The sequence below is a fragment of the Seriola lalandi genome, unplaced genomic scaffold (assembly GCF_002814215.2).
Source record: "Seriola lalandi dorsalis isolate HSWRI2012SDOR001 ecotype SW California unplaced genomic scaffold, Sedor1 jcf7180002054346, whole genome shotgun sequence".
Classification (NCBI taxonomy): domain Eukaryota; kingdom Metazoa; phylum Chordata; class Actinopteri; order Carangiformes; family Carangidae; genus Seriola; species Seriola lalandi.
In genome coordinates this window covers 583715-593513 of record NW_019524899.1, presented here as the reverse complement: position 1 = coordinate 593513, position 9799 = coordinate 583715, and the positions used below count along the sequence as shown (strand labels likewise).

At 40.1% G+C, this 9799-nt stretch overlaps 1 protein-coding gene across 1 annotated transcript in view; it reads left to right on the top strand.

The window, feature by feature from the left end:
- Positions 1–9799, top strand: part of LOC111656177 (leucine zipper putative tumor suppressor 2 homolog) — a 35412-nt gene that overhangs the window by 10077 nt on the left and 15536 nt on the right. Inside the window, exon 2 of the mRNA XM_023407819.2 lies at positions 4158–4288. The gene's annotated coding sequence lies outside the window, so the exon portion shown is untranslated. The remainder of the gene's footprint in view (positions 1–4157; positions 4289–9799) is intronic.

Sequence of the window (9799 nt, the reverse complement as noted above, 5' to 3'; positions counted from 1 at the left end):
GCGTGCGTGTGTCTGAAAGCCTTGCAAATACAGAACCTCATTTATCCTCATTACTTCTCCTCTATTACACTGTCCCTCCCAATAGGTATCTATATTTATTTCCTGCACCCCATCCTATTTAATGTAGCCTCCTGAACAGTGTGGTTGTAAACTCATGGCATGCCATGGTGCTTAAACAAGCACAACTGCACATACTAATACTGAATGTTTATGAAAGTAATTAGGCTGTAATTCATGATATCCTGCTGTCTTTGTACCATAATGTTCTTGCCTGCTCTAATTATTCCAAATTCTGATCAGTCCGTGTTTGATGAACTGTTTTAATAGTGACTTTAAGTGAGTGTTTTAAGTGACTATAAACTAAAGTAGGGCTGCACAATTAATCAAAATATAATCAATCGTAATCAACAAGTGCAACATCCCACCTGCTTAGCTGCAATTTGTTTGATAAAGGTAAAATGCGTCTCAACATTGTTGTGCTTAGTTAGCACCGTAAGCTTTGTGGTGCTACAGTGACGCCCCGGCCTACAAATCATATTCTCCGGATGTAAAGCAACAGTGAAAATGAAATGCAAAAACAACCATTCCAACTGAAAAAGCATACTGAAATTGCAATAGCTGCCAAAATAATATCAATAAATATATATATTTTTTGGATACTGTGCAGCCCTACTATAAAGTAATGTTTTCAGATTAACAATGGATCACACAATTACTTTGTTGTGAAAAAAGTCTAAAAACAGATTGTCTGTCTGCTGTTTGGTACTGGGCAGTTAGTGTGAGCCTACAAAGTCAGTGACCAGCTGAAAGGGTTGGGTGATATGTAAAAATTTTCCAAATGGCCACCTTCAGTCCAGCAAACAGTGATTGCTGATTATTATTCAGACAGTTGTGTGTATTCTGTCTGAATAAATTTACCTTCACCTTATCTTCTGTCGTCTGTGGTCTTTAATGTGAAATCTAATTTTACTGAAACATTATAGCCTTGAGATCTTTGATAAGCAGTAAGCTATAAAGACAGGCTGAACAGCTGTCTGATGGTATTTGAAAAAGAGTCTGATAGTGTCAGATGAAGGACGCCTCCACTTACAGGTGGGGATAACATGTTCAGGGTGCACAACTACAAATACAGCATTCTGTCTCGTTCTCAACTGTGATTGAATGTGTGTGTGTGTGTGTGTGTGTGTGTGTGTATACTCATTATGAATTCACGTTGCTCTTCAGCATCGATCAATCAGACAGCAACCACTAAAGACGGGTTAGTTGTCATTTAGTCACTGCCCTGTTTTGTGAAAGATGGAAATCACTGCAACAAGAACGTGCAGAACCTGTCCCAACTCCAACTGCCAGTTCCTATAAGCTCATGCTTCGAATTGTGCTTTACAGGTTAACTATTTACCAAGCTGAGTGCTCAAGGACACAGCAAATAAAATTGGCAAAATAAGATGACAAAAATCGCTCAAATAAATGGCCTTAAAAAAAAACGAAACAACCAGTGATATATTTGTCCAATCGCCCAGCTCTACTAGCTAATGAACATAGAGGAGCATTTATTATCTTAGAAGCTAAATATTTCCCTTAAGAGCTGCTGGAAAGCAAAACACAGCTAAAAGGAGGGTGAATATTAGACTATAATTCATCAGGTGAACACAAACACAACTCCAAATGAAGGCAACTGTTTGCGAAGACGTTCATCATAACAATAATATGAAGTGATAATATGTCAGTGCTGTATTTACAGCTCGTTTCAGCTGATTATAAGTAGATGGATGTAAGGATATGGTCTGCTTGCTCATTTTTCCCTGTGGGACCCTGAAATTTAAGACCGCCTGACTTTAACTGCTATGCTAGATTAAACCTTAATCTGTTTCTCTTTTTCATCTGTCATCAGTCCATCACCAGTGTCAGATATTAGAAGATGTAAACTGTCTGGGACACTCGCATATTGTAGATATCCAAACAATCAATTTGAGGACTCGAACAGACGCATAGATCTGTACGTGTTCTCCTTCGAGCTGTCGCAAGTCATTCACTGATTTGTTTTATGTTCAGGCTGGGAAATCATTAGAGAAAATTCTTGTGATTGATTCAACTGTGATGGATCAACGCTATTTTAAGTATTGTGAAATCGGAAAAGTGTGAGAGAGAAAATGAAGGGAAGATAGAGAGAGACCAGGAGAAAGGCAGATTTACAGGATATTGTAAAGAAGAACTTGATATGGAAATAAAACCCTCTCTATGCTCATAATGACACTTTGTCACCTGTTTATTCAATCAGGAGAGCCTCTGTTCGCTGCAGGTGTTTACATTCACATTATCTGCTTTGAACTGTCATGAAAGCCATTCGTGTCTACTTCAAAGTAAATTTAGGAGAAGGATTAAGTTGCATAATTCATTTCAGTCGGTGCTTTCTCCCATATAAAGTGTCTTCACTCTCTGATGGAGATGAACAAGTGACTCCTTATCTTTACTCCTCCACTTCATTGATAGCTGATTGATTTGCGGGTCAGTTAACAGGTTGCGGTGAGGTTGAGGTTTAGTGGTATTGACGGCTGTCTTTTGAAGGTGTTTGTTCAGCAGATGAATAATGTAATGAAATGGTAATCACAGTGTCGCCCTCAACTCTGTTTTCATCCAGTGCACATGCTCCTCTTCCTCCTGTCTCTCCCTCTGTACTGTTTGGTCTTCTTTAATGAGGATTATCCCTTTCAATGTGGACAAGCAGGTGAGAGGAGCGGCCCTCTTAAGTAAACACCTGTTTGTGATCTGCAGGTCAATTATCAGCCTTTAAAACAAACAACTATTAAGTTATTACTTTACAGGGCTCAAAATGAACTCTCTGGCTCCGCGCTATCACAGTGCAACATTACGAAGCCGCCCTAAAGCCATTTGGATCGAGCTGCATTACATGTGGGAAGCCACGGTCTCCTCTGCAGTTCCATCTGTCTGTAACATACTAATGCAGTATGTTAGGCACAGATGGAGGAGCTGGAGGTGTACTTAGCTTTAAGTAAAGCCTGTACAGTTGCAGTTACCCTGCAGGCAGTTGGGAACGTTAAATTTAGCAAACATCCCTGATCCTGCTGATAAAACAGGATGCACATTAACCAGTTAGCTGCTACTCCTCTCAGTTTCAGTTTCACCATGGATCACAGCACAGTCCACAATTTTATTATCTCAGTTTTTAGGAACCATTTAAAAACTAATTACTGCCTCGGGCTTGTGTGCCTCTGCTTAACAGTCAAGTGGCACTTTACCTCCATATCTGTCCAGACTCATAATATAATATGATATGATATAGTAGGGAAATTTCATCCTGAAAAATTGCCTTGGAAAGAGGAGACTGAAACCTGCAAAAGTGAAGTTTGAGGAAGTTTTATTTGATCTTCTATTGGTGTCAGTAGTTCATTCCATCTGACATGGTATCATTTGCTGAGAAAACACGATATTGCCAAATATAATCAGATGTACTATTTTGCAATTATGATGTTCTCACTGCAGCAGCAGGACTGTGAACAGTCAGACTGAAACAATGGCTGTCTGGTCGGCTCACCTCTGGCACTTTTCATTGTCTATCCTCATGCTCTTTTACACCAAACTCCAATATTACTCTACCATGAATACACCGGTTTACTCATTTGCAGATGGACTCTGTACTACTTTCCCGATGGTGGCAGTGTGTTTCTCACCTTTTTTCTTTTTAAAATAGAAGTGGATCCAAACTCTGACCAAAAATCTGAACCAAAATTTCTATAAAACTGTGTTTTTTAACTTGCAAACTGTATTTAAAATTCACATGACCTTAGAAAATGACAAAAACCTGTTGGGAAAACCCATAAACTTTGTGGTGATGCACAAACACAAAAGAATGAACAATAACATTTTTACTTTACCCATGGGATAGTTGTTTTGTGAACTGGGTGCTAGTTTTGGGTTTGGTCTACACTCTTGTTGACATGGAAAATCCCCTCAGTCTCAACCTTCCTTTCGTGTGAAGCTGTCTGCCATAATGACTCAGATTTTCCTCTTTCTAACTGACTTCCATAAACATACTTGTCACATTTCAGGTTTTCCAGCTCTCTACAGTGGTAGTAGTCTCGCTGCTTCCCCTTTGCTGATTCAACAACATGCATTCTTTGCTTTTTTTATTCCCTCAGTCTGGGAGAACAGAGGGACGAGGAAAGAATGAAGATCTGCTCACCGATGTGAGTCCGTGGGATGCTCGACGGGCCCATACCCCATGCTTCTCTAAGGCCTCCAGAAGTTAAAGACAGGGTGTCATTGACAGGTAAGTGAAGCCTTGAGGACACAATGTGGTTTAAATTTGAATAAAATGGGAACTCTGAATTTTCTGGCTGTTCTCTGATATGTGAAACAGAACCTACCATCTGTTCCTCTGACCTTGAAGCATGATTTTACGCAAACGCTCTTGGATTACTGCAGGAATTTTCACACACAAGGTTGCTGCTTTGAGTTGAGAGCAAACGTGTTTTGTTTTTTTTTCTTCTCGAGAGCCGTTCCTGGTTAAGACTTTATGTAAAGAAGTGGCTGCTGCATGCCACACACATAGCAGTGTGCATCCTCCTATGTGTGGATGTTAACACATTACTGCTGCGTGGGAGTTAGCAACAGATCTTAATCATGGATAGGGTTTTGCTATAATTCCAGAGCTGGAGGCGTAACCCTAATCTCTTTGGCACATTATACAGTAAATCAGAGTGTGGCTAAGTCGGGTCCCTGCCAACCTTGATACAGCCAGCCCATTTCTGTGGATTTATGATGGGACTTACTAGGAGTAGTTATTTCAATCCAAATAGGTCTCTCTTCCTCCCTTCTCTTCATTTGTGTCTAAAACTAATGAACCACCCCCTGCCAAGCTCTAGGTTTTATTTCAGAGGTGTTCATAGATTGCTTTGTGCCATGGTGGATTATTTTGGAAGTGAGTGGTCCAAATGGCCGGCTGCTTGAGGCCAGTTTTAGCTGCAGCGTCCAGTGGGAGTGATGTCCCCACGCAGAGGCAGCACGGACACTGATGGATGGCCTAGCTTTCTGTCGGTTCCTGGTCCCAGACGTGAACCGTTGTTATGAAAATATAGAGGGAAGCGGGCTGACAGACCGTGGAGAGATGGCAGCTCGGCCTGTGATGGATGACCACCTGCTGGGCATCCACTATAGATACAGATAAACTAGAATTGTGGCCTCTAAGGAGCCACTTTCAATGTTCACCAGAAATTGGCCCACACACAGCACTCCTAAATGTTTTGTGCGTTTCTGTAGGATAATAAACTGAATATGACTGAAGAGGATAAACCAGAAACCACCAGGCAGATGTACCCAACATTACTGCAAAGCCACACTGGAACTATTTGTTTTAACTGGTGTTTTACTTTCATTTCCTTCATGGTTTTCCCTTGGCTCGTCTGCAGACAGAGAAGGAATCCACAGATTTTCAGTCAGTTCAGTTTCTGCAGAGTTCATCAAATTAAATTTAAGACTTTTTAAAACCGTTTTAATACCACAGATAATGAGATTCAATACCTCTTTCCATCCATCCATCATACTGATAAAAGAATAATGGAAAAAAGGTAGGAACAATAAAGTTTACAATTTTTTATTAAATCTATTAATTTATTGACATATCACAATTTTGTCTGTACTTCCCAGCTTTATATGACAGCAATTTCTAATGATATAATTAATCAATTAATGTGACCTGGACCCAGATAAAGAGTAGAAAAGTGACAGATGGATTCCCATATTAAAAGATAATTGAATAATTAAAGTTAACTTCAGTTGTAGTTAAAATCTTAATTTGTCCACTGTGAGCTGATGGTCTTCATAGCTGTATCACATCACCTAAATTTAAAAAAAAAAAAAAAAAAAAAAACTATAACTAATGTTACCATCTATGGCGGGCAAAAAAAACAAAAAAACAAGATCTTTGTAAATTAAATGAAAGTCTTTATAATACCTTCAAAGGCCTTTTCAATGCTTTTAAGACTTTTTAAGACCTGCACATACCCTGATTTTACTTTGCTGCTTGAGTCTCTAAATCACCTCCCTCGAAAGGGACTGACTCATGTTAGGACCCCCCCTTGCCTATAAAGAGCTAGTGTTAATGGTGGCATTCACAGAGGTGATTTGCAGCCTGCCTCTTTATCCCAGCACTGGTGGCCTCGGGGCGGCTGATTGATGGTGTTTGTTGTCCACTTTTGGACCTTGACTGAGAGAGGTTTCTGTTGCTTTGGCTGCAGTGGGACGGGGCTTTACAGAACTTGTGGCACATTCAGTGTTCTCCAGACCTCCCATCAGGACGTGACCAAGAATGACCTTGAACTCCCTCCCCGGCCTTGAATGAAGGACAAACTTGGTGCCTACCAGTGTGGCCCAGTTATAGGAGCAAGGAGAGAAAGGCAGAGGGACAGATCTGTGTGTGTGTGTGTGGGCGATGGCAGGGCATAGCCTACTTCTCGTACCCCACTTTACCCCTCTCTTCATTTGGGAGCTGAGCAGCTGAGCTCAGGCTGCACCATCTCATCCTGATGTTCCTTTATTTTTTCATTCATTTTGGCCAGATGGCGGATTACAGGTCAAGGCAAAGGCTGAATGCTGCCACTGTCACAGTAGAATAAACTTGTGGAAGCTGACTGGCTCCTTAAAGCTGCACTATTCAATATTTTCTATTAACAATCGATCAAATAACTACATGTTATGTGAAGGGATCGCTTGTGGTGATGAAACCTCAGAGAACTATCTCTGAAATCTGCAGTCTCCCTCATCTCTTTGGTGTCTTTCAGCTCATTTTGTTCTTTACAATTTTGCTTCTTTCAGTGAAATCCTTTTATAAACCCTCCCACCAAAAACAGAGCTAAAAGGAGAGTGAATATTGGACTTGCTGATCTTTAATACATTTACCTTTTTTTTTTTTTTTATTGTGTGACGCCTAGTTTAATTAATCGTTTGTTACTTGGTTAACTTTTACTCTTTTTTGAGCTTTAGTGTGTCTATTAGATTAGATGAACAGATGAGAAGCAGGACTAGAGCACTTTAAGGTTAATAAAGATGCTGTTTTTATACTCTCTTATTATAGTGTTTACATCATTAAATTCTGACACAATTTCCCACCAGTTTCACCTCTCTCTCCTTCACTTTCCAGCATATTTCATACTCTTTTCACTCGCATCTTCTTTGTCCTTAATGAACTTGGATGAAGACTCGATTTTTGACAAATAAAAATAAAAGCTGATATGTGGCAAATGGAAATCCAGACTTTTTTTTTGTAGTTCCTCTCTCCTTTCTACTTGAAATGGGCAGGGAGAGCAAAATGGTCTTTAACTGAGAGCTTGCCTTTTCCCTGGCTTTCCGTTTCTTTCTCCCTTCTCTTCTCCTTTCAGCCTGACAAAGGCAGTAGAGGTCTTTGCAGAGCGTAGTTTCTTTGGTCAAAGGAAATGGTAGAGGAGGAGTGGAGCAGGGAGAGAGGAGGTGTATCTGTCAGAGAAAGGCTGGACTGAGAGGAGGGGGGGGGAAGGGGGGGCACAAGAGAGAGGAAAGGAGAGGAAGGGGAGGGGACTGTGCTCCCATTCACATTGGCGGCATTTGGCTTGAGAATGAGATCCTTTTTTTTTTTTTTTTTTTGGGTTAGAGAAGTTTTCCTCAGGAGGGTTGGTCAGAAACACAGCCAGGAGAACAGGAGCAGAGTGAGAGTTGGAGCTGACTTAAACCTTAGCCGCTGAAGGAGCTGAGGCTGGATGATAAGGAGCAGGGCAGCCATGCAAGGAACAAACTGGGGTAAGAAGCTCGGAGGGAAGGTGCGTTGGAGAAAAGGGAAGTTGACTTTTTACTATTACTTTGTCAATCAAGGTGACAGGGATGTTGGGTTATAGCAGTTTCTGTTGTGTTCACTGTTGGACTTGTACTGTCACTGTGAAAGAAATTGTGCTGGTTTACTGCATGTTAATATGAAAAAGAAAAACTGAAATAACGTAGTTGTGAAAAGATTTAACTAATTATTGCAGCTCTAATTATTACGATCGCCCACGTATGAAATTGACAAGCTGATGTCCACTTCCACTGATCACTCTTCTGTTACTGGTCATTAACATAAAGCAAAAACAATGACAAACTGAGGATGTTAACTTTGGTGTGTGTGTGTAAGGAGGCCTCTGCTCTCTTTCAGTGCTGTATAATCATTGACAGTGTTCAGTGCATCATTCAAATGAACCTTCAGGTGCTCATGAGAAATGCCTGTTTAGTTAACTGATTTATTTGCACGTGGGTCTCCACCTCTATTTATCCAACTTGACTGCTTAGCGTATAATATACAATACACTTTATAAGCAAAAACTTTTTTTTCAATTTATTTAACCAGAAAAGCAATTGAGAGGAAAAATCTTGTCAAAGAAAGGCAGAAATATCAATGATCAGTCTATGTTGTAATTTGTGTTGTGGCCTGGTGGTTGTACGAATCAAGCAATTTTACGTTTTAAGATGTCACCTTGTGCACTTGCCACAACACATAATAGTAAATAGTGAACATTAACATTTGACCTGGTAACTGGTGTGTGTCAGGGCTGTGAGGCTGTCTCTTATACACATCTTGTGTGTGCGCGTGCGTGTGTCTGAAAGCCTTGCAAATACAGAACCTCATTTATCCTCATTACTTCTCCTCTATTACACTGTCCCTCCCAATAGGTATCTATATTTATTTCCTGCACCCCATCCTATTTAATGTAGCCTCCTGAACAGTGTGGTTGTAAACTCATGGCATGCCATGGTGCTTAAACAAGCACAACTGCACATACTAATACTGAATGTTTATGAAAGTAATTAGGCTGTAATTCATGATATCCTGCTGTCTTTGTACCATAATGTTCTTGCCTGCTCTAATTATTCCAAATTCTGATCAGTCCGTGTTTGATGAACTGTTTTAATAGTGACTTTAAGTGAGTGTTTTAAGTGACTATAAACTAAAGTAGGGCTGCACAATTAATCAAAATATAATCAATCGTAATCAACAAGTGCAACATCCCACCTGCTTAGCTGCAATTTGTTTGATAAAGGTAAAATGCGTCTCAACATTGTTGTGCTTAGTTAGCACCGTAAGCTTTGTGGTGCTACAGTGACGCCCCGGCCTACAAATCATATTCTCCGGATGTAAAGCAACAGTGAAAATGAAATGCAAAAACAACCATTCCAACTGAAAAAGCATACTGAAATTGCAATAGCTGCCAAAATAATATCAATAAATATATATATTTTTTGGATACTGTGCAGCCCTACTATAAAGTAATGTTTTCAGATTAACAATGGATCACACAATTACTTTGTTGTGAAAAAAGTCTAAAAACAGATTGTCTGTCTGCTGTTTGGTACTGGGCAGTTAGTGTGAGCCTACAAAGTCAGTGACCAGCTGAAAGGGTTGGGTGATATGTAAAAATTTTCCAAATGGCCACCTTCAGTCCAGCAAACAGTGATTGCTGATTATTATTCAGACAGTTGTGTGTATTCTGTCTGAATAAATTTACCTTCACCTTATCTTCTGTCGTCTGTGGTCTTTAATGTGAAATCTAATTTTACTGAAACATTATAGCCTTGAGATCTTTGATAAGCAGTAAGCTATAAAGACAGGCTGAACAGCTGTCTGATGGTATTTGAAAAAGAGTCTGATAGTGTCAGATGAAGGACGCCTCCACTTACAGGTGGGGATAACATGTTCAGGGTGCACAACTACAAATACAGCATTCTGTCTCGTTCTCAACTGTGATTGAATGTGTGTGTGTGTGTGTGTGTGTGTGTGTGT